This window comes from Felis catus, chromosome B3 (assembly GCF_018350175.1).
Source record: "Felis catus isolate Fca126 chromosome B3, F.catus_Fca126_mat1.0, whole genome shotgun sequence".
Classification (NCBI taxonomy): domain Eukaryota; kingdom Metazoa; phylum Chordata; class Mammalia; order Carnivora; family Felidae; genus Felis; species Felis catus.
In genome coordinates, this window is record NC_058373.1 from 10,521,813 (window position 1) to 10,542,922 (window position 21,110).

The 21,110-nt window shown below is 42.3% G+C and overlaps 1 long non-coding RNA gene across 1 annotated transcript; it reads left to right on the forward strand.

Annotated features, from left to right (window-relative positions):
* Window positions 1-870: 870 nt before the first annotated feature.
* LOC123385815 lies at window positions 871-20,789 on the forward strand. Its single transcript, XR_006598869.1, has 3 exons — window positions 871-967; window positions 7,311-7,356; window positions 20,524-20,789. It is a non-coding gene; the product is annotated as an uncharacterized LOC123385815 (long non-coding RNA).
* Window positions 20,790-21,110: the final 321 nt, after the last annotated feature.

Below are 21,110 nucleotides of genomic sequence, written 5' to 3' on the forward strand. Positions count from 1 at the left end.
ATGCCGTGGATGGAGGTGAGGGCGTATGGTAACCCATGGCAACAGGTAATTGATTATGTAAGCCCACAAATGGTACTGATAAAAGGTTTTTAAGGAGTATCTGGTAAACGGGTCAGAGAAACATTCCAAAATATAGCATACGTGACCTCCCAACTCCAAGATGTTGTGCGTCCCTCTTAGGCATGGGCAGAGTACCTTCCAATACCTTTTCTCTAAGAGTGAAACTCCAACGTTTCATAGATCAATAGACTTCTAGAAACTTTATCATCCTGGCAGGCCCCTAAACTTTCTTAAAGTTTCTCTCTCATATTTTTGCATTCATATGCCTCAGTGAGCTATCTAGAATGCTTGATACCTTTTTCTCACTAGATCCAATTAGTGTCAGCTGATCTATACGACACATCACCATGACGTTCTGTGAGCTATCAGAGTGAGCAACGTTCCTTTGGCTCATATTAGATGAGAGAATGAAAAAATTTACACAGCTATGAGACAGTGTAGTAAAGTTTTACACCACCGTGAAACAATACCATAAAAGTAAATTGTTGTCCCTGCCATATAAATACAAACTCCTTTGTTTGGAATGGAGGAATAAAGCATTTGTCACGTCATTAACTGCATATCGGCTAGCAGGAGCTGTGCGGATCTGCTCCAGTAAAGGACCGCATCTGAAACCATTTCCGTGATTGGCTTTATTACCTGACTACCTTTATTACCAGAATAAGCTTGTAATAATCTGCTGCCATTTTCTAAAACCCATCTTGCTTTTGCGCCAGGAATATAGGAAAACCAAAATATTTAGAGTGAGAATCACCACCTCTGTGCCTCTCAAGTCCTTGATGGCTGTGCTAATCTCTGCTTCTCCTCCAGGGATGAAATCCTGCTTTGGGTTTGTTATTATGGCAGAAGTAGCAGATCCAGCAGTCTCCATTTGGCCCTTCCTCCCATAATCGCCCTCCCTCCACTGGTAAGGAAACCAATGTGGACCTTCTATCAGTTACTAAGTGTCTACACCCACTATTCATTCTGAGACCTCAGCCCCCTATTCATTAGAACCCCTATTCTGAATGACAGACCATCATATCGATCATGTCTCTGAGGATGATCATAAGTTTAGAACCAATTTCTAATAATCCCTGGAGGTTCTCTATATTTTCCCTTCCCAGTGCACAGCGACTCTGGTAAATGGCCATGGGCTCCTCTGGGAGGGAACTGGTAACCATGTCAGGTCTCTTCCCACCAGACCTCAAAATTTTCCATATATATATATATATGTCAAGAATTATCTCTTCCTTTTCTTGAAACTCCATAATCAGTACACTATCATTGAATATCCCTGAGAATCAAAACACTCTGAGTCCAAGAGTGTTATATGGTGAGTTATATTAAATGTTTAAGGGATATATGGTGCCAACCATACATAAATCCTTCCAGAGGATTAAGAATATAGTCGGGGCGCCTGGGTGGCGCAGTCGGTTAAGCGTCCGACTTCAGCCAGGTCACGATCTCGCGGTCCGGGAGTTCGAGCCCCGCGTCGGGCTCTAGGCTGATGGCTCAGAGCCTGGAGCCTGTTTCCGATTCTGTGTCTCCCTCTCTCTCTGCCCCTCCCCCATTCATGCTCTGTCTCTCTCTGTCCCAAAAATAAACGTTGAAAAAAAAAATTTTTTTTAAGAGTATAGACTTTCCAATTCATTTTATAAAGCTACAATAACCTTTGGTCTTCAGTAGAGACCAAAAAGATCAGTATGATAAAGGAAAATTGTAGGCCAACATTGTCATAGACATACTTGCAAAATTCACACAAATATTACACAAAAAAATACACCAAGTATTAGTAAGCCAAATCCAGCAAAGTATAAATGGGTTAATATTTTATGACTAAGTTGATTTTATCCTAAGAATGTAAGTTTATGTTAATATTTGAAAATCAATAAATGTAATTTACCGTAACTGAATATATAAAAGAAAACCACATGGGGGCGTCTGGGTGGCTCAGTCGATTAAATGTCTGACTTCAGCTCAGGTCATGATCACACAGTTCCTGAGTTCCAGCCCTGCCTCTGACTCTGTGCTGACAGCTCAGAGCTTGATGCCTGCTTTGGATGTTATGTCTCCTTCTCTCTCTCTGCCCCTCCCCCCCTCAAAAATAAACATTAAAAAAAAAAAAAGAAAACCACATGGTTATTTCAATAGGTACAGAAAGTGTGCATAAAATTCAATATTCGTTCATGATAAAAGTAGAAATGCAAGGGGATGCCTGGGTGGCTCCATCGGTTGAGCGTCGACTCTTGATTTGGGCTCAGGTCATCATCTCACAGTTCATGAGATCAAGTCCCATATCAGGCTTCAGCACGGAGGCTGCTTGGGATTCTCTGTCTCCCTCTCTGTCTGTCCCTCCTTTATGGTCTCTCTTTGTCTCAATAAATAAATAAACATTAAAAAAAAAAAGAATAGAAACGTAAAAATAAAGCTAAAAAATATATTGAGCTAAATAGCTTATCATACTAACCTTAGTAAGGAATGCATGATCTTTTCAATGATTTGTATAAGGTCAGTTGGATATCTGTATTTAAAAAAGTAAACTTTGACCCCTACCTTTCACCATAAAGAAAAATTCTTTTGATTTGGAGCACAGATTGTGTCATAAAGGAATTAAACTTATAAAACTGAACAGAGGAAAATATTTTCATCATAGAGGGATAGGCAATGATTTTTAAAACAAGGCACCCATATCCAGAATATGTTTTTTAAAACTTCTACAAATTGGGACACCTGGATGGCTCAGTTGGTTAAGCATCTGACTCTTGATTTGGGAACAGGTAGTGATCTCACAGTTTCCTCTCTCTACCCACCACCCAAAATAAGTAAATAAACTTAAAAAAAAAAAACTTCTACAAATCAATTATAAACAAATAGACTATAAAAATGGGTAAAAGCCTTGAACAACACTTCACAAATAGGATATCCAAAATGTCCTCCAAATATATGTATGTGTGTGTGTGTGTGTGTGTGTGTGTGTGTGTGTGTGTGTACACATACAGAGAAAGAGAGATGCTCTATATTATTAGTGATTAGCTAAAATGGAAATTGAAAGCACAATGTGGTCAGGTTAGGACCTGAATAGACATTTTGCCAAAGAAGACCTACCGATGGCCAGCAGACATGTGAAGATGCTTAGTACTGCTAATCATCAGGGAGATGCTATCCAAACCACCATGAGGTACGACCACACACCTGTCAGAATGGCTAATATCAAAAACACAAGAAATAACAAGTGTTGGTGAGGATGTGGAGGAGGTGCGCCGTTGGCAGGAATGCGAATTGGTGCAGCCACTCTGGAAAACAGTGTGGAGGCTTCTCAAGAAATTAAGAATAGAAATACCATATGGTCTGGTAATTCCACTGCTAGGTATTTACCCAAAGAAAATGAAAACACTAATTCGAAAAGAGAAATGCACCCCCGTGTTTATTGCTGTATTGTTTACAATAGCCAAGATATGGAAACAACCTAAATGTTCACACATAGGTGAATAGATAAAGAAGATGTGACACAATAGAGTGTTACTCAGCCATCAAAAAGAATGAGATCTTGCCATTTTTGACAACATAGATGGACCCAGAGGATAATATATTAAGTGAAATAAGCCAGTCAGAGAAAGACAAATACCATTTGATTCCACTTATATGTGGAATCTAAAAAAACAAATGAACAAATAAACAAAGCAAAACAGAAACAGACTCAGATACAGAGAACAATATGGTAGTTGCCACGGGGAAGGGACATGGGGGGATGGGCAAAATAGAGGAAGCGGATTAAAAAGTACAGAGTTCCAGTGTATAAGTCACAGGGTATAATGTACAGCACAGGGAATATAGTTAATAATGGTTTAGCAACTTTATATGGTGACAGATGGTAGTGAGATTTATTGTAGTGATCTCTTTGTAATGTATATAAATGTTGAATCACTATGTTGTGCACCCGAAACTAATACAATATTGTTTGTCAATGACACTTAAATTTTAAAAAGGTGAGGATAGCTAGTTTGGCAAGGATGCAAAACACTGCATCCTTGCAGTGTTTTTGCTACTATTAGCTGGAGGGTTCAATTGGTACACTTTATAGAACTGTTTTTTAGCACTTTGAAGGCTAAACACATCCCTACTGTATGACACCCAACCATATTCCTGTGTATATATTATAAGAAATGAGGGTTTCCATCCACCGAAGGACATGTTTAAAAAAATAATCAGAGCAGCTTTATTCATAATTGTCTAAAATTGAAAACAACCCACTATCCATCAAAACTATAATGGAGAACAAACTGTATTGTATTCATAACCATACAATTACACACAGCAATGGAAATAAAGAACCCAGACTACTTATATACCCAATAACATGGATGAATCTATCACGTTGAATGAACTAAGTCAGAAATGAAGGTTCACATGGTGTGTGATACCATTGACAAACCTCAAATACAGCCAGATTTATGAGGAGAGAAGTCAGAAGAGTCATTACCTTTGGGGGCAGGATATTGAGGAGGAAGGGGTTGTGGTGGAGCCACCCACCTGTAAAAATGAATAGAAATATTCTAGGGGCACCTGGGTGGCTCAGTAAAAATGAATAGAAATATTCTAGGGGCACCTGGGTGGCTCAGTCGGTTAAGCATCCGACTTCAGCTCGGGTCATGATCTCACAGTTCGTGAGTTTGAGCCCCGCATTGGGCTCTGTGCTGACAGCTCAGAGCCTGGAGCCTGCTTCTGATTCTGTGTCTCCCTCTCTCTGCCCCTCCCCAACTCATGCTCTCTCTCTCAAAAATAAATAAACATTTTTAAAAATTTAAAAAAAAGAAATATTCTAGATCTTTTGATGTCTGGTGGCATATATTATATATTATATTTAAAATTCATCATCCTCTGTGCTTAAGATTTGTTAACTTTACTGTAAAATTTATTTGTAAACTTTTCTGAGGTTATAACTCAATTTTGAAAATTATTTTCAAATGTAGAAGGAGGGGGTGGTGGGTGGGAGATGTGGTAAGTAGGAACGTTGACTGGGTCCATAGACATTAACACAGGGGCAGCCATATAGCAATACTGCAATTTCCTTGCCTAACAGCTCTGCTCCTATTACAACTATGCGGATAATGGAAAAGCAGTAGAGCGAGACTCCCCCCTCCTGCTTTTTTGTGTCAGTCACACAGCAACTAAGTGGTGAAACCAAGTTTTGAACCCACCTTATCTGACTCCAGGATCTGTCTAGGAACACACACTAAGATTGTTTTTCAGACCAATGTATAATAAGGCTATGTGTATTATTATTATTATTATTATTATTATTATCATTATTTAATTTTAGAAAGAGAATGGGGAGAGGGGCAGAGAGGGAGAGAGAATCTTAAGCAGGCTCCACACTCATCACAGAGCCCGATACAGGACTCGATCCCATAACCCAAAGATCATGACCTAAGCCAAAATCAAGAGTCGGATGCTCAACCAACTAAGCCACCCAGATGCCCCATATCAGTGTATTATTTATAATCTTCTGAATATATGGTTGCCTTTATTAATTTCTTTTTTTTTTAATTTTTTTTCAACGTTTTTATTTATTTTTGGGACAGAGAGAGACAGATCATGAACGGGCGAGGGGCAGAGAGAGAAGGAGACACAGAATCAGAAACAGGCTCCAGGCTCTGAGCCATCAGCCCAGAGCCTGACGCGGGGCTCGAACTCACGGACCGCGAGATCGTGACCTGGCTGAAGTCGGACGCTTAACCGACTGCGCCACCCAGGCGCCCCGCCTTTATTAATTTCTAATAATATTATTACATAGTATGATTCATTTCTTTGAGTTGTCTTTATAAAGCCCTAAATTAATGGAGTCACTTCATGTGTTAGTAAAACAAACAAACAAACAAAACAAAACAAAACAAAACAAAAAAAACACTTAAATTTTGAAACCTGGTCTGATATTTGCAATCGTGTGGCCCAAATTAGGCAGACCAAATAAGTTACCATTTTTGTTTTTGGGGAAGCGTATAGTCTTGTGCCAAGAGGTAAAGTGATAACCACTCTCTGTGACAGTGAAGTTCTCTGAGCCATAAACTGTTTCAAACTACACTATTTTTGAAATATTCGTCTTCCCTGGAAAGGAGAGTTTTCTCCCTCTCTGCCTCCCTCCCTCTGTCTCTCCCTCTGTCTCTCTCTACCTCTCTCTTTCCCACCAGGGCAGTGTTCCCAAGAGTTCTTTCCTAAATTGAGAAAAGAAATAACAAAACCTCAATTTACAAATGGCCTGTTGTGCAGATTTCCATATAGGAATGCACTCCCACTCTGGTGCGCTCAGAGTAACCCTCTTCCCTTCTGACCAGATTCTCTCCGATTTTAAGTGCTCTGGGCTAATGGTACCATCTGGTGCCTGGAGCTGGAAACTGTTCTTATCTGTGCCTTTTCCATACCACCTTCTTTCTCCTCTCCAAAGCCAGGGTACCCAGATGCGGGGCACTTGTTTCCTTTGTGTTTCGGGATCTGAAATAGTGCCAACTTAGCTCATCCTACTTCCCGCAAATTGAGCAACACCCCCATTGCTGCCTGTACATGTTCTCTTTCTTTCAAATTTTCTGTAGTGACTTTTTTATTATTATTATTTTTAATGTTTATTTATTTTTGAGAGAGAGAGGGAAAGTGAGCAGGGGAGGGGCAGAGAGAGAGGGAGACACAAAACCGGAGGCAGGCTCCAGGCTCTGAGCTGTCAGCACAGAGCCCGATGCAGGGCTCGAACTCAGAAACTTAACCATCAGGTCAGCCGACCTGAGCCGAAGTCAGAGGCATAACTGACTGAGCCACCCAGGTGCCCCTAGGTAGGGACTTTTAAAAATGGTTCCATCCAGGGGCGCCTGGGTGGCGCAGTCGGTTAAGCGTCCGACTTCAGCCAGGTCACGATCTCGCGGTCCCTGAGTTCGAGCCCCGCGTCGGGCTCTGGGCTGATGGCTCAGAGCCTGGAGCCTGCTTCTGATTCTGTGTCTCCCTCTCTCTCTGCCCCTCCCCCGTTCATGCTTTGTCTCTCTCTGTCCCAAAAATAAATAAACGTTGAAAAAAAATTTATAAAAAAAAAAAATGGTTCCATCTTAACCTTAAAATCAGGGAGACTGAGGATTAGAGAAACTTAATACATTTTCTTACTGTCACACAGAAGCAGAAACAGGGCTGAAACAGTAGTAACGGATTGTTCAGAATGGCTTGGAGGGACAACTTAGAGAATTTGGGGCAAATATAAAGTGAGAATAATCTATGTTTTTTATTTTCAGTCATGTGAACTTTCCTGGAGAACGCGGTGATACCTTCAAATAGCAAGTAAGTGAAGGTACTTCTGTTTTATAAGCGTGTGTTACTGAAGGTGTCCAATGTGTGGGTTTGTTTGATCTGTCTGCCATCTTTTTTTCCCATTTCGTGTTTCTGTATCGGGCCTTCTCTGCTGACCTGAGAAGCGGTTGGTCTTTGTCACTTGAATCGCATCAGACCTTTGAATTGTCCCCAGAAGCATCTCCCTGTTCCAATTGCCGTTTTCTACAGGCCAGAATAATAGCCCATCATCTTTGTGCTTACAAATGATAACACCAGATGGATGTTTCAGCAGAAACGATATCTAGATGCCTAATTATTACATAAGTGGCACACAAGATACAGAGTCAACTAAATTTAAGTCCACTGTGATTTTGGTAAATTTACCAAATCAAGAGGGTGAGCTGGTTGCTTTGTCTACAAGCCTTTTTTTTTTTTTTTCCATTTGATTATGACTGGTAAATTTAAGGAAAATTAACTTTGGATTGCTTAAGTTTGGGGCACAAATTAAGCATAAAAAAGAATAATGACCTCAGTGGATTAAAATATATCAAGTACGGAAGAATTTCATAAAAATACTACCTTAATTGGTCACCTCTGGATGTTGCTAGGATACCAAGTCACTGTTCTAAAAGCCAGCAAATAGAAGTAAGAAATCAAGTATTTGTCTTGCTTTCTTGTACAGATTATATTTCTGGGTAAACAAATAGTTTAGTAAGAGAATCTCCTCCTCCTCCCCCTCCTCCGCCTCCTCCCCCTCCTCCCCCTCCTCCTCCTCCTCCTCCTTCTTCCTCCTCCTTCTTCTTCTCTTCCTTCTCCTCCTCCTCCTCCCCCTCCTCCTCCTCTTCCTCCTCCTTCTCCTCCTCTTCCTCCTCCTTCTCCTCCTCTTCCTCCTCCTTCTCCTCCTCTTCCTCCTCCTTCTCCTCCTCTTCCTCCTCCTTCTCCTCCTCTTCCTCCTCTTTCTTCTTCTCTTCCTTCTCCTCCTCCTCCTCCTCCTCCTCCTCCTCCTTCTCCTTCTTCTTCTTCTCTTCTTCTCCTCCTCCTCCTCCTCCCCCTCCTCCCTCTCCTCCCCCTCCTCCCCCTCCTCCTCCTCCTCCTCTTCCTCCTCCTTCTTCTCTTCCTTCTCCTCCTCCTCCTCCTCCTCCCCCTCCTCCTCCTCTTCCTCCTCCTTCTCCTCCTCTTCCTCCTCCTTCTTCTTCTCTTCCTTCTCCTTCTCCTCCTCCTCCTCCTCCTCCTCCTCCTCCTCCTCCTCCCCCCCCTCCCCCTCCCCCTTCTCCTTCTTCTGTAAGAGAATACTCTTTAGAGGTGAATTCCAGCTAAGAAATGCAAAGTGATAGGGGTGCCTGGGTGGCTCAGTTGGTTAAGTATCTGGCTTACGCTCAGGTCATGATCTCATGGTTCACAAGTTCAAGCTCCACGTCGGGCTCTGTGCTGACAGCTCGGAGCCTGGAGCCTGCTTCAGATTCTGTATCTCCCTCTCTCTGTGCCCCTCCCTCGCTCACACTCTGTGTATCTTTCTCAAAAATAAATAAAAACCACTAAATTTTTTTTTAAATGAAATACAGAAGAATAATAGAGTTAGAATTCACTATTTGGCAACTCATAATTAAACAGTGTTTGTAGTTAATACTCATCAGAAGGGTTGATAGTGAATTTTATAGTGGATAGATGAGGCTGGTAAAACCAGACCCTGGGGTGCCTGGGTGGCTCAGTCAGTTAAGCGTCCGACTTCGGCTCAGGTCATGATCTCGCGGTCCGTGAGTTCGAGTCCTGCGTCGGGCTCTGTGCTGACCGCTCAGAACCTGGAGCCTGTTTCAGATTCTGTGTCTCCCTCTCTCTCTGCCCCTCCCCTGTTCATGCTTTGTTTCTCTCTGTCTCAAAAATAAATAAATGTAAAAAAAATTAAAAAAAAAACCCAGACCCAGATATCATGGGCCCCTGGATGTAAGGTGATAAGAAGAACAGATCCCCAACTATGAAGAGGTTTGGCAAAGAAAAAGCAACATCTGAATTTAATCAACCTTCTAAATCTAACCAGTGGTTTACAGGAATGATAAAGGATTAGCATTGCATTAAAGGCACAAAAATGCGATCGGTCAAAATCGTAATGGGGAATCTCTTAAAAATGAGTGATCTTAATTCTTCAACAAATATGAGGCATTAAAAAGAGAGGAAGAGCTTTAGAAGAAACATACCAAACCCATATAATGTGTGTAAGTAAGAATTCTGAATAGTAAGACTCTACGCTTAATAAGATTTCTGAGCCTCTAGTATATGGTATTAAGGATTTATAATACATCTTTATGTGCAATAATAATATAGTCACTATACTCACAAAAGAAAGAAGCAAGTCCTTGTTAATTACACACACTGAAAAATATGGGTGAAATTGGATGCTTGGGATTTTCCTAACACTCCCTGTCTTGGTTCAGGTCCCCAGAAACTGACCCTGATATCAGGATTTGTATGCAAGCCACACAGTATGGGATGTGTTTCCAGAAGAGATTGTTAGTGGGGGCAGGGGTGGGCAGGGAAGCAGGACAGGAGGGGTAAGAGGTCACCAAGGAATGATTTCAGACATTGTATTAAAGGGTACTTTCAGCTTCAACCCTCAGGGGAATCTACCAGGTAAGTTACCCCTCAAAGCTGCTTTGCCCAGAAACCAGGAAGCTGGCTCTCACTCTTCCCACCCATCCGTTAACTCGCTAAAGATCAAGACGTAAGCCCCCCGGCACTGCCTGGGAAAAGCGGATCCAGAGCCCACAGACAGGCTTTGGAAAAAGAATTCCAGGTGCAGGTCTTTGGAGACAAAAGCACCCTGAAACTTGGAGGGGGGACACAGAAATTGGTAAAGGGATCTGAGAGCATCTCGGTGGAGGGCGGCATCAACAGTGCCCACTAAGGATGCTCCAGTAGCGAGAGGAGAGACTGTGGAGTAATGGAGGCAGAAGCAAGGTGCACGTAATATTGCAAAGTATGCAAGCAAAGTGCAAATGTTTGGAAACTTGCCTAAAAACTTGGAAAAGTATGCAATCATGACTCGCTCACCTGTTAGATAGAAGCGTTCTGATCTAAAAAGAAAAACAACAAAGATTCATTTGATCAGAAAGTTTGTTTCTAATTCAGTTGTTGAGAGCTTGAAAGTGACTGACATTTGGAAACAATGTCATATGCTGGTGTATTTCTCAGATAACCCCCACTTTGGCTCATAATAGGGAGGAATATTATGTGCTTACAAGGAAACAGTAGAAAACACCACAGAGGTAACACAAATAATTAAAGCCATGCTTCTGAGAAACTGGTTTGCTGGGTCTTTGATGTTCCAGGGAAAGCAGCTGTTCTTGGAACTCCTTTGGTTTTAGCTTACTCTCTGCCAAAGGGCTGCTTTACAACTTTACCACTGGGTAAGAGATTGTTGGAGGTATGTGTTTAGGAGGAATGCTTACTTCTTTTTTTTTTTTTTTAATGTTTATTTATTTTTGAGAAAGAGAGAGACAGAGTGTGAGCGGGGGAGGGACAGAGAGAGAGGGAGACACAGAATCTGAAGCAGCTCCAGGCTCCAAGCTGTGTACACAGAGCCCCATGCGGGGCTTGAACTCACAAGCCGTGAGGTCATGACCTGAGCTGAAGTCAGATGCTTAACTGACTGAGCCACCCAGTCACCCCAGGAATGCTGACTTCTTAATGATCAAGGAGTCTCTATGGCTGCTGCTGTTCCAAGTTATATCAAACTCAACACTCAAAGCACAGGCTTCCTAACACAAATTATTCTTTTTTCCCCCCTCCTGATCAAGGTGAGAGTTTCAGTTAGAAAGTACAGTAGAAGGGGAGACTCCCACAAAGTGAACCTGTTATTCTGACATACTGTAGTACCCAAGCATGAAGGTTTGATGAAATTATTTTTCATGCAATCCAGTCTGTTATGAATTCATCTTTGATGTGCCATGCAAACTCCTTTTCAGATCTCCCCATAAGGGTGATATGCATTTACTGTGTGTTTTTCTGCCTCCGGTTCTATTGACTTCCTTGTCATGTAGATTTCCTCAATTATATCATATCAGGAGAGAAATGTGTATTACCAGGGTGCACACCCAGGTCACTCCACCAAGATTTCAAAACATTGTGCAAGCTAGCTCAAGTTCACCTTGAGCTGGATGCTCCTTCAAGAATGCACTTAGGATTCATATCATTGCTATTAGCTAACTCTGATGCCTTTTTCTACTCCAATACATATTTCTCATCTGTGTGCTACAAAATACTCCATCATGCACATTATTTAATTCTGTGCTCATAATAACCCTCAGCCCCCTTATGTGCATGACGTGATTTCCCCAAAGTCACAATGTTACTAAGGAGAGCCAGGATACACACAAAGTCTGTCTAACTCTACTACCCACATTTTTTCCCATTCTTTTCTGCACAAGAAGAGCTGAGAAGTGTCATGGTTGCTGTTTCCTTCTTCAGATCATTTCCCAGATTTCCTTTGGAAAAGCTGTCACTCTTTTACTGAGAACCAGGAAAATTTGCTTCCCATCAAAAGAAGCAATAAATGTAACAAGTAATAAAAACAATGGTTAACTTGCTGACTGTGTGTTAGGCACACTCATATACTTTGTAACAGCGTTGCGAGGTTATCTGCTATTACTGTTTCTATTTTATAAATAAGCCCTGGCGCCAAGGAGTTCAATCCCTAGCCCAAAGTCACGTAGATTAGTAAATGGCAGAGTTGGCCTTTGAATAGAAGCACTCTGACTCTGGGGACTTAACTGGTATGCAATCAGCCTCACGAGGACCGAGGGCTTAGCTCAATGGCAAGGCAACCGCATTCCTGGTGAATCCATCGGTGAGTCTATCCGAAAACTGGTCCAGGCAGCGCTTTTGTGGCAGATCGTATTTTCCAAAACTAGTTGCAACAGTCCTACCCATCCTCTATGCTCTGTTTAAAAGATGACCTCAGTGCTCCTCCCCTTGTGTGATGGGGTCTATCTCCTCCCCCTTGGACACCTTTGCAGCTGCCCCCATGACCGGCCTGAAATGAGTGACTTTCTAGGCTGAATTGTAAAATACCCAGCACTTCAGTCTGTTCTCGTAGCACGCTTATCCTTATAGCCCACCAGCACGCCGTAAAGCAGCCTAAGCAGGCCACGGAGAAGCCCATGGAGAGGAAATCAAGTTCCCCTGGCCACGGTTCTGGTTGAGCTCCCAGTCAACAGGCAGCACCAACCTTTCAGCCACGTGTGGGTGCCACCTTGAAAGTCACCCTTCCAGCCTCCAGTGAAGCAGTCTCCTAGCACAGTAGACATTGCACAGAACAGAGGTGAGCTGATCTTGCCCAGCCCTACCCAAAAGGCAGATTTGTGAGCAAAATCAATGATTATTATTGTTTTCAGTCCTTATGTTTTGGGCTGGTCTACTTTGCAGTAGTAAGTGATGTAACGGCTTCAAGAGCAATGTCCTCTGAGCATTTTGTTGGTGGCCTAGCAGTAGTGGTGGTGATGGTAAGGAAGGAGTGGGCAAAGGAACTAATATTTATATGGCAGGCACCTTACCAGACCCTGCCATATGCCTTATCTGCTCTGTTTCTGAAATTGATTCCATGAAGGAAGGACTGTTGTTTCAAATTTGCTGGAGAGGCCAGCCAGGTACTCATTTGACACTCACCGCACCAGCAGACATGCGGTGGATTCAACTGGAGGGCTTTCTGAATCCAAGTACGTGTCTTCTCACTAACGTCTTATTTCTACATTGAACCGAATCCTGATACCCTAAAATCAAACTGAAGGCATCGAACTAAAAAAAGCCCAGAAGTGAAAAGGTTAATGAAAAACTTAAGATTCCCTCAAGTCTCAGATAGCAGAGTGAACGTCCATGAGCATCAGGTAAACGTCTGTGATTTCTGGGTGTCTGGGTGGCTCAGTCGGTTGAGCATCCGACTTCAGCTCAAGTCATGATTTCACATTCTTGGGTTCGAGCCCTGCGTTGGGCTCTGTGCTGACAACCCGGAGCCCGGAGCCTGCTTTGGATACTGTGTCTCCCTCTCTATCTGCCCCTCCCCTGCTCACACTCTGTTTCTCTCTGTCTCCCAACAAAATAAATAAATAAATAAATAAATAAATAAATAAATAAATAAATAAAATGCTAAAAGAAATTAAAAAAAAAAAAGCCTGTGATTTCCAACTGGGAAATAATAATAGGGGTGGTCATGGCAATGATGATGAGAAACTAGCATTTATTGAGTAAAAATTAAAGGTATGCATACTCTATGAAACAATGAGTCAGTTTCTACTCTCAGGTGCTTCATGCCCAGGATTTCACCAACTATCCTAGGATGTAGGTATTTTTTAACTCCTGAGATTCACACACGCCAAAGAATCATCTGGAAGGCAACAGTGAGAGACCATCTGACTGTGAAACCCCGCTCCACATACCATCTGAGAGAAGGAGCCTCGGCAAACATATGTACAATCCTGACGAAATGCATTCCCTTGTCTGACAGTGAGCAGACAGATGGGGGACAAGGCAGGATGGACACATGTTTCCCAGGAGCTGGATATCAGCTGGGTTCGAACTGGGGGCAGTGGGTGATTGCGCTAGGAGCTCTCAGAAAGCTACAGGCTGCTACCGTGAGCCTGTGTGATGTGAAGATCCCACCCGCCATGCCCCATTCTGCATTTGGCGGCTGGTGCAGCCCCAAGGGGCATTTCTTAGAGGTCTGATGCTTGAAAATGCCAGTGGTTGAGGTCCCCGTGCTATTGGACAAAGCGGGAGATGTTAAAAGTGTGATGCTTGATCCTACTTACACAGACACTCCTTGCGTCTTCTCTTATTAAAATGTACACGGCATCTCTCTGTCAACCTGGGCATCTCTGATCTGTTCTGGAGAATCTTTGAAAGGGGCCAGCCGGCCTTGAAGGGCTGTTCCACCCCATCCCAAAGCAAAGTGTGTCCCAGTAACTGGACAGCCGTGCAGCCAGGCCCAGCTTGTAATTTCCCCAACAGCAACTATTTCAGAAGAAAATTGAAGGCAAGGGGGAGAGGAGGTTGTGAAAAATGTTTCCCCTAACCTGATGGTAAGGGACCATTTGTGGAGGAAAACACATTTAAAAATAGAGTCACCTGTTTCCACTGTTTATTCCAATTCCGAGGCGAAGGGTATCTGCTTAGATTTTTAAAACGGAGGGAGAAGGGAACAAAACCCTTGTTGTCATAGGAATAAGAGTTCTCTTCCAATCAGAGGAGGATGAATTCAAGTGAAAAATTGGAATCGGGAGAAGGTGAGATATTCTAAAGGAACAATCATCCATTGCCCTGCAAAAATCTACAGCCAGAGAGAAAAAATAAATGCAGAAGGAAATGTAGAACGCAGAATTCTGCATGTCTGTGTACATTTTCAGTACCAATGGGAATCTTTGGCTGACGTGGTTTAGAGGCTAACTCCAGTATAATTTAAAATCAATATCAAAATGACTTTTCATCAGTTTGACTCATGTTGCAGAAATGACTGGGGAGCTGACAGAGGCTTGCAAGCTTCAGAGAAGGTCTGTGGCTGTTGAAAGCCCAGCAGTAAAGGTGCAAGATTTCTGATTTCTTGGAAAGAGCTGGTAACAAATGTTTGATTCTGAGCTTTGGAGTCAGACAAGTTTGAAGCTGAATCCTGCCTCCGCAGCCAATTGTCCAAAGTAAGCTGGGGCCCGTTCTTTCTGAGCAAAATGAGGACAGTCATACCTGCTCCGGAGTTAAATCACCATGTGTTTATAAACTCAAAACCACGCCTGGCACATAATGGAAACCCACTGACTGACAGTTTTTATGGCTGTAATAATCCCACGCGATTCGGTCCGGTTGATGGGCCTTCTCACTTCTTCAAATCCATTCAAGCCACATACTTGGGGTTCAGGTATTCTGGACATGGATTACATAGGATATCAGGTAAGATTCAGTTTGATAGCATGTGACAGATACCCAAAATAATAGTAGGTTAAAAGAAGATAGAAATTTATTTTTTCTCTTACATAAAATAAGACCTCACACCCTTAGTTCAGGGCTGGCGATGGCCTCCAGGACCCAGGCTGCCTGTAGCCGGAGGTTCTGTTTGTAAGATGGGCAGGAGCAGAGGTGTTTCTGGGTAGTCAGCGATCTGTGCCGTATGTGGGTTCTGTGGCGCGTCTTCCTCCTTAGGCCTGATTAGGGGATTTCGGGCTGTAACATCTCTCCCCAGTGGAAGGAAAGGGAGAAACATGCAAAGTGGCCACACTAAATAGAACTCTTTTTTCTCTATATTGTAATCCTAGTGTGCTTGCCAACAGAAAGAATTCACCAGCATGGTACTAAGTGCATTGAGTGTTGCCAATGCTGGTATCATTGATATTGTAGATCACATTATGTATAATATTTTTTTTCCCCATGGTACAGTATTCTAAAGTTAGCCAAGCCGTGCACCTGTTCCTGGCCCCGGAGCCTGGGTTCGAATCCCTTCCCACTGTAGGGAATCCCTTTGCCGCACTCGTGACAGTGTTAAGGTGCAGCGGCCTATTGATAAGCCAGCTGTCTCAAGTGCACTGTGTGGAGTCAGGCCCTGGTGGCTATAACTCTACAGCACTGGTTTGGTTCTAGGTCACTTGGAGAAAACAAGCCAACAGAACCATCTACTGGAGGAGCTGGGAGAGCGGGTCAAGGGGGCATGGTTTATAACCTTGACTTGCTGACTGTGGCTTGGGAGGACAGCATTTTGTATTTGTTCCACTAATGCAGCTTAACACCACATTTCAGATAGTCATGGTAAACCTTTCACAACCTGGAAGATGTTGAAAGCAGCCATGCTTACTTTTTTTTTAATTAAATCTTGCACACGTACCCACACACACACTATTTATATGTAGATAATATTTTTGGATTGATATAAGATTTCATTTATAGGATATTGGATTCATAAAATCACATATTCAATATTTTCCACTCTTATTTGAAGTTTTCATTCTCCCCAAGAACAAAGAAAGATTGAGGCTAATTGTCCCACGAGGTCTTTTCCAGCAATGACATTCTCTGAATGCATGTAGTTAAGTACGCTCTATAAGGCATTGACAGTCAGCCCTCTTGACTGTGTGAATGTGGTCACTCTACTTAGTGAGTCACTTGAAAAAATGCAGGAATTTAAGGTCATGCAGTCTGAATCTCTAAGGAACTACTAAAGTGGATAGAGGCCACTTCGTACTATAAAACTTTCTCATGAGGCAAGAACCAGGAAGGATTGTCAACGTCAGTAAGACTGATGTTTGCAGTAAGAACCAACCAATTACTTAACGAAGGGGTGGAAGTGAGAAGCAGAAGGTAGGATTTTAGGATCCCTTAATAAATATTAATTAGTTTTACCCTGTGACTTGGGTGTTGTTTGTTATCTGTACCTTGACAGTAAAGAAATGAAGTTGAACAAAGTTAAAATGTTTCACGATTACCACTATTTGAACCCAGCTGTTTGCCTCCAAGGCTTGGGCAATTTCTTCCATGTAAAAAAAAAAAAAAAAAAAAAAAAAAAAGACCACCTAAGCATTCTGTAAAAATAAATAAAACATAGTCATAGAATAAATTCAAAAAGCAAACACTAGGAAAAAGCAGAATATATTTTATTTAGAATAAAAGCGTAATTGTGGGAAAATGAAGCAAAAAGACTGGAAATAAACCGTTCTCAGGGGTTTTGAGAACTAGTTGTTAAACTGGTGTTAGCTTGATATCAGCCATTAAGGGTGTATTTACACCATGGAAATGGTATATAAATATGGCTAAAAAAGACTATGAATACGGCTTTATTTTTCCTCCAGAAAGCCAGTTTGCAGGCATACTACTCACTGCTCATGCCCTCCATGGTTTGTGCATCGTGTTTCGTATCAAACCATTTCTACAATGGCATAAATTAGCTTGTAACCCAGAAGAAATGACTATGGCAGGGTTAATAAAGGATGAATGAACTCGACCAAAACCAGTAGCTTCCAGAAAACCTGGCTTTCCAGACACGGCTTTCCCTTGTCCCTGCTGATGTCTTTGAACTCAAGAATTGACTGTGGGTTCAAAGGAAAGGTCAAGTCCCAGATGTTTTCTCCACGTGCAGGGCCATTCTCAGCTCCACCTTGCTCACTGGAGAGGGTGTGCACACAGGTTAACTAAAGAAGATGAGCTGTGTGTGCTGGGCTGTGGATCACACAGCACATTTTCCCCAAGGGTCCTTGCTGGAAATCGACGCATTCTTTTGTCACACGTGGTCTTCTGGGACCTGGTGTGGCTTAGAATTTCTTTTTCTTTCTTTCTTTCTTTCTTTCTTTCTTTCTTTCTTTCTTTCTTTCTTTCTTTCTTTCTTTTTCTTTCTTTCTTTCTTTCTTTCTTCCTTCCTTCCTTCCTTCCTTCCTTCCTTCCTTCCTTCCTTCCTTCCTTCCTCCCTTCCCCTCTTTCTTTCTTTCTTTCTTTCTTTCTTTCTTTCTTTCTTTCTTTCTTTCTTTCTCTTCCTTCCTTCCTTCCTTCCTTCCTTCCTTCCTTCCTTCCTTCCTTCCTTCCTCCCTTCCCCTCTTTCTTTCTTTCTTTCTTTCTTTCTTTCTTTCTTTCTTTCTTTCTTTCTTTCCTCTTTCTTTCTTCTTTTCATTCTGGAAGCCCACTTCCAAGGAGGAAAAATACTCAATTTAGGAAGATCTGTAAGAGACCATTGATCTCCTCAGCCTGCTCGTGAAAGATGCACAGCAAAGAAGTTGAACCCCTCTGCCCGAGCACTCGAAGGCTGCCCACTCCCAACCCAAAGGTACATGGTCATGCTTGGCTGGTGCACCCTGCACATGCCATTAGGCACGTGAAAAGGGAGCTGCATTCAGCAGAGGGCTTCATCCATCTGCCACAGTCCTGACATGGATATTCTGATGCTCGATGGCAAGTGCAATTATGTCACTGGTGGGGGCTAAGCCAAGGCTGTTACAGGACACCTAGTGCAATTGTGGAGTAATGTGAAAAGGAGGAGACCAGATAAAACAGGCAGCTTTCAATCCAAAGTCCAGAAGGGCACACAGAGACTTTTTTTAGGCCGTTGCCTGCCTGGTGTGCTGAGTCACAGCCCTAACTTCTTTCGTTGGAAAGGTTGCTCGTATCAAATTATCCTGCACCCAGGGAGGTAGAGCAGCCCCATTTGTCCTGGTAGCCTTGTTCCTGTTGAGTCACAGAAACTACAGACTGAAAAGACCTGTTAATTCCTCTGTCCGTCCTCTGGGGCCTGATATAAACTAGATTATTATATGCATTGCCTCTGTTTCTTCTTCCATCTGGTTCTGATTAAGACAGTTGAGAGGATATCCATGGCCTGATTTGGAATCTGCAAAGCCTAAGAATGATGGTGGTGTCCAATCAAATTACCCAACCGTGATTGAATCACTACACTTGGTTAGGCACCGATGCAAAACTCTGTTTACGGAAATTCTTCTTTGTATTCTTCTCTCAGCAGTTATACTTCCTCAGCTAATTCATTTTCTCCAGAAAAGGGTAATTTATTGATTTGGGTAAATAAAAAAAGTAATGTACGTAATAATAGTTAGATACTGTTTATCGATCCTGTGTCCCTGATGTTATGCCATGTGCTTTATACTCAATCTCATTTAATTCCACTGCCCCAAAACTAGTCATTATTCTTCCATTTTCTAAGGAGGAGAGAGAGACTCTGAGAAGTGAAGAGCTGGGTAATCTATCCCAGGCCCCCTTCAGTGGTCATTCAGAGCCAGAATTCACCTGGGCCATGCTTTTCGCATCCTGCCTTGATGCTCCCCCCAGTGACAGCTTTATCAAGACCTTTGCGCCCATCTCCCCCAGTGTGATTTTCAGAAATAAATTTGTAAATGTTATAATCATTCTTAGTTAGGGGGAGAAGAGGAAATCCAGATATCCTCGGGAAAGCAGAGATTGGCAGGAGGACCCCCCCCCACCCCCAGCTCATACTGAATATCAGAGAAGCACCTACCAGGGTATCACAGATGCCCCTGTCCCTTACACACTCTAAAGGCCTGGGGGAAACGGTTGTCCACAGACACAGAAGGCTGTGGTGCTTGCCTGAGTAAGGGAAAGGCAGAGGTCATGATGCCGGCCATTTTCTCTGGAAACACACAGCACTCTGTGTAGGTAATCACTCTGGTGATAGCATGATGCTTCAAGCAGAGCCCCACCATAGGCGTGAAGGCATAAAACACTTTGCTTACTCTGTTTACACCCTGGCAAATAAAAATGTATTCCCAAATCAGCTTTGTCCTTCCCATTAAACACATGGGGTAGGGCAAATTCTTCATGTACAATGTTTTTTCTCCAGCATGCGGATCGATAAATGCTATCACTATGGAATTCATCACAGGATGTGTCCTGCATTATCCACTGACATCAAGAGAATCTCCTTATTTTTTTTTTTTAATTTCACCATCGAAAGCATGTAGCAAACACTGCACATTTGTTATGCTCTTTCTCTCTGTGTGTCGAAGGTTAATCACATAGTAAGTCTGAAGGCTCCGTTTCCCCTATTCCTTTCAATTTTATGAGGTATTACATTGGCCTTCAAAGTTTAAATCAACATATATCAACCAGAATTATAAACCAAACTCCATTTGAGCTTTCTGATTGCATGGGCTTTCTGCCGGACTCAGTGACAAACGTGACCTCCAGAAGAGATGTAAAGAGCTCTCTAGGAAAGATTGGTCAAGAGATTTCTAAAAGTAAAATATCTTCAAATTTAAATTATGAAGTTATAGATTTTATAGTTGCATCTCCTAGGAAAACACATCTACTGAGTATTTTCTTATGTTCCAAATATTCTCAGGATCTCTCATACACATCATTTTCATTTATATGTGTGATCTATTATCATCCCCCATTTTTCAGCAAAGGAAACTGATTGAAAGGTTATGTGAGAGACACAACTAGAGTCTGAAATAAGCCTTGTCTTGCCCTGAAACTCATGGTCTTTCCAATACTCTGGGCTGTAAAGCAGGGTCAGCAAACTATGGTCCTGTGGCTCCCCACTTGTTTTTGTAAATAAAGTTTTATTGGAACACAGCTGTGGTAATTTGTTTATGTATTGTATATGGCTTTGCAATACACGTGAGAGCTGAGTAGCCATGACCGAGATCATATGTCCCACAGAGACTGAATTATTTATTGTCTCACCCTTTACAGAAAAAGTTGCTTGACCTCTGCTGCAAAGAGTCCTGATATATTCCAGAATACACAGTGGTGAATAAACATGGCTCCTACTTTGCAGTAACTCAACTTCTAGTTGAAGAGAACAAAAATCCCTCTGTAACAAAGTGACTCTGTAACAGAGATATTCTACCTCAACAGAGTTTGAACTTCAAAATAAAGGAGCATCTTTTTATTCTTGTCAGTAAATGGCTCAAGTCTCATAACACTTTGACAAGAATATCATTTTTCAACCTCTACAATTGCCTCTCCTTGAACATCCCAAGATTCCCAGAGCCTCCACAGTCCAGGGCATCAATCCTAGATACAATTAAAGTTTGTAGAAAGAAAACTGGGGTCACTGATCAGTGCCCATACCATTGTGACAGATGGAATGTTACGATGTCACTGCTGAAATGCAGTTGTCTGGTCTGGAGAACTGGTGTGTATGGGGCACATTCCTCCACAAAACCTGGTGTCTTCTTTTGTACTAATTGCTACTCATTGACTTAGAGATCATTCCGAGTTAAGGGCCTTCCTTTGTGTTGGTTGTAATTCCTCTAGCACAGGGTCTCTTGTTTCTT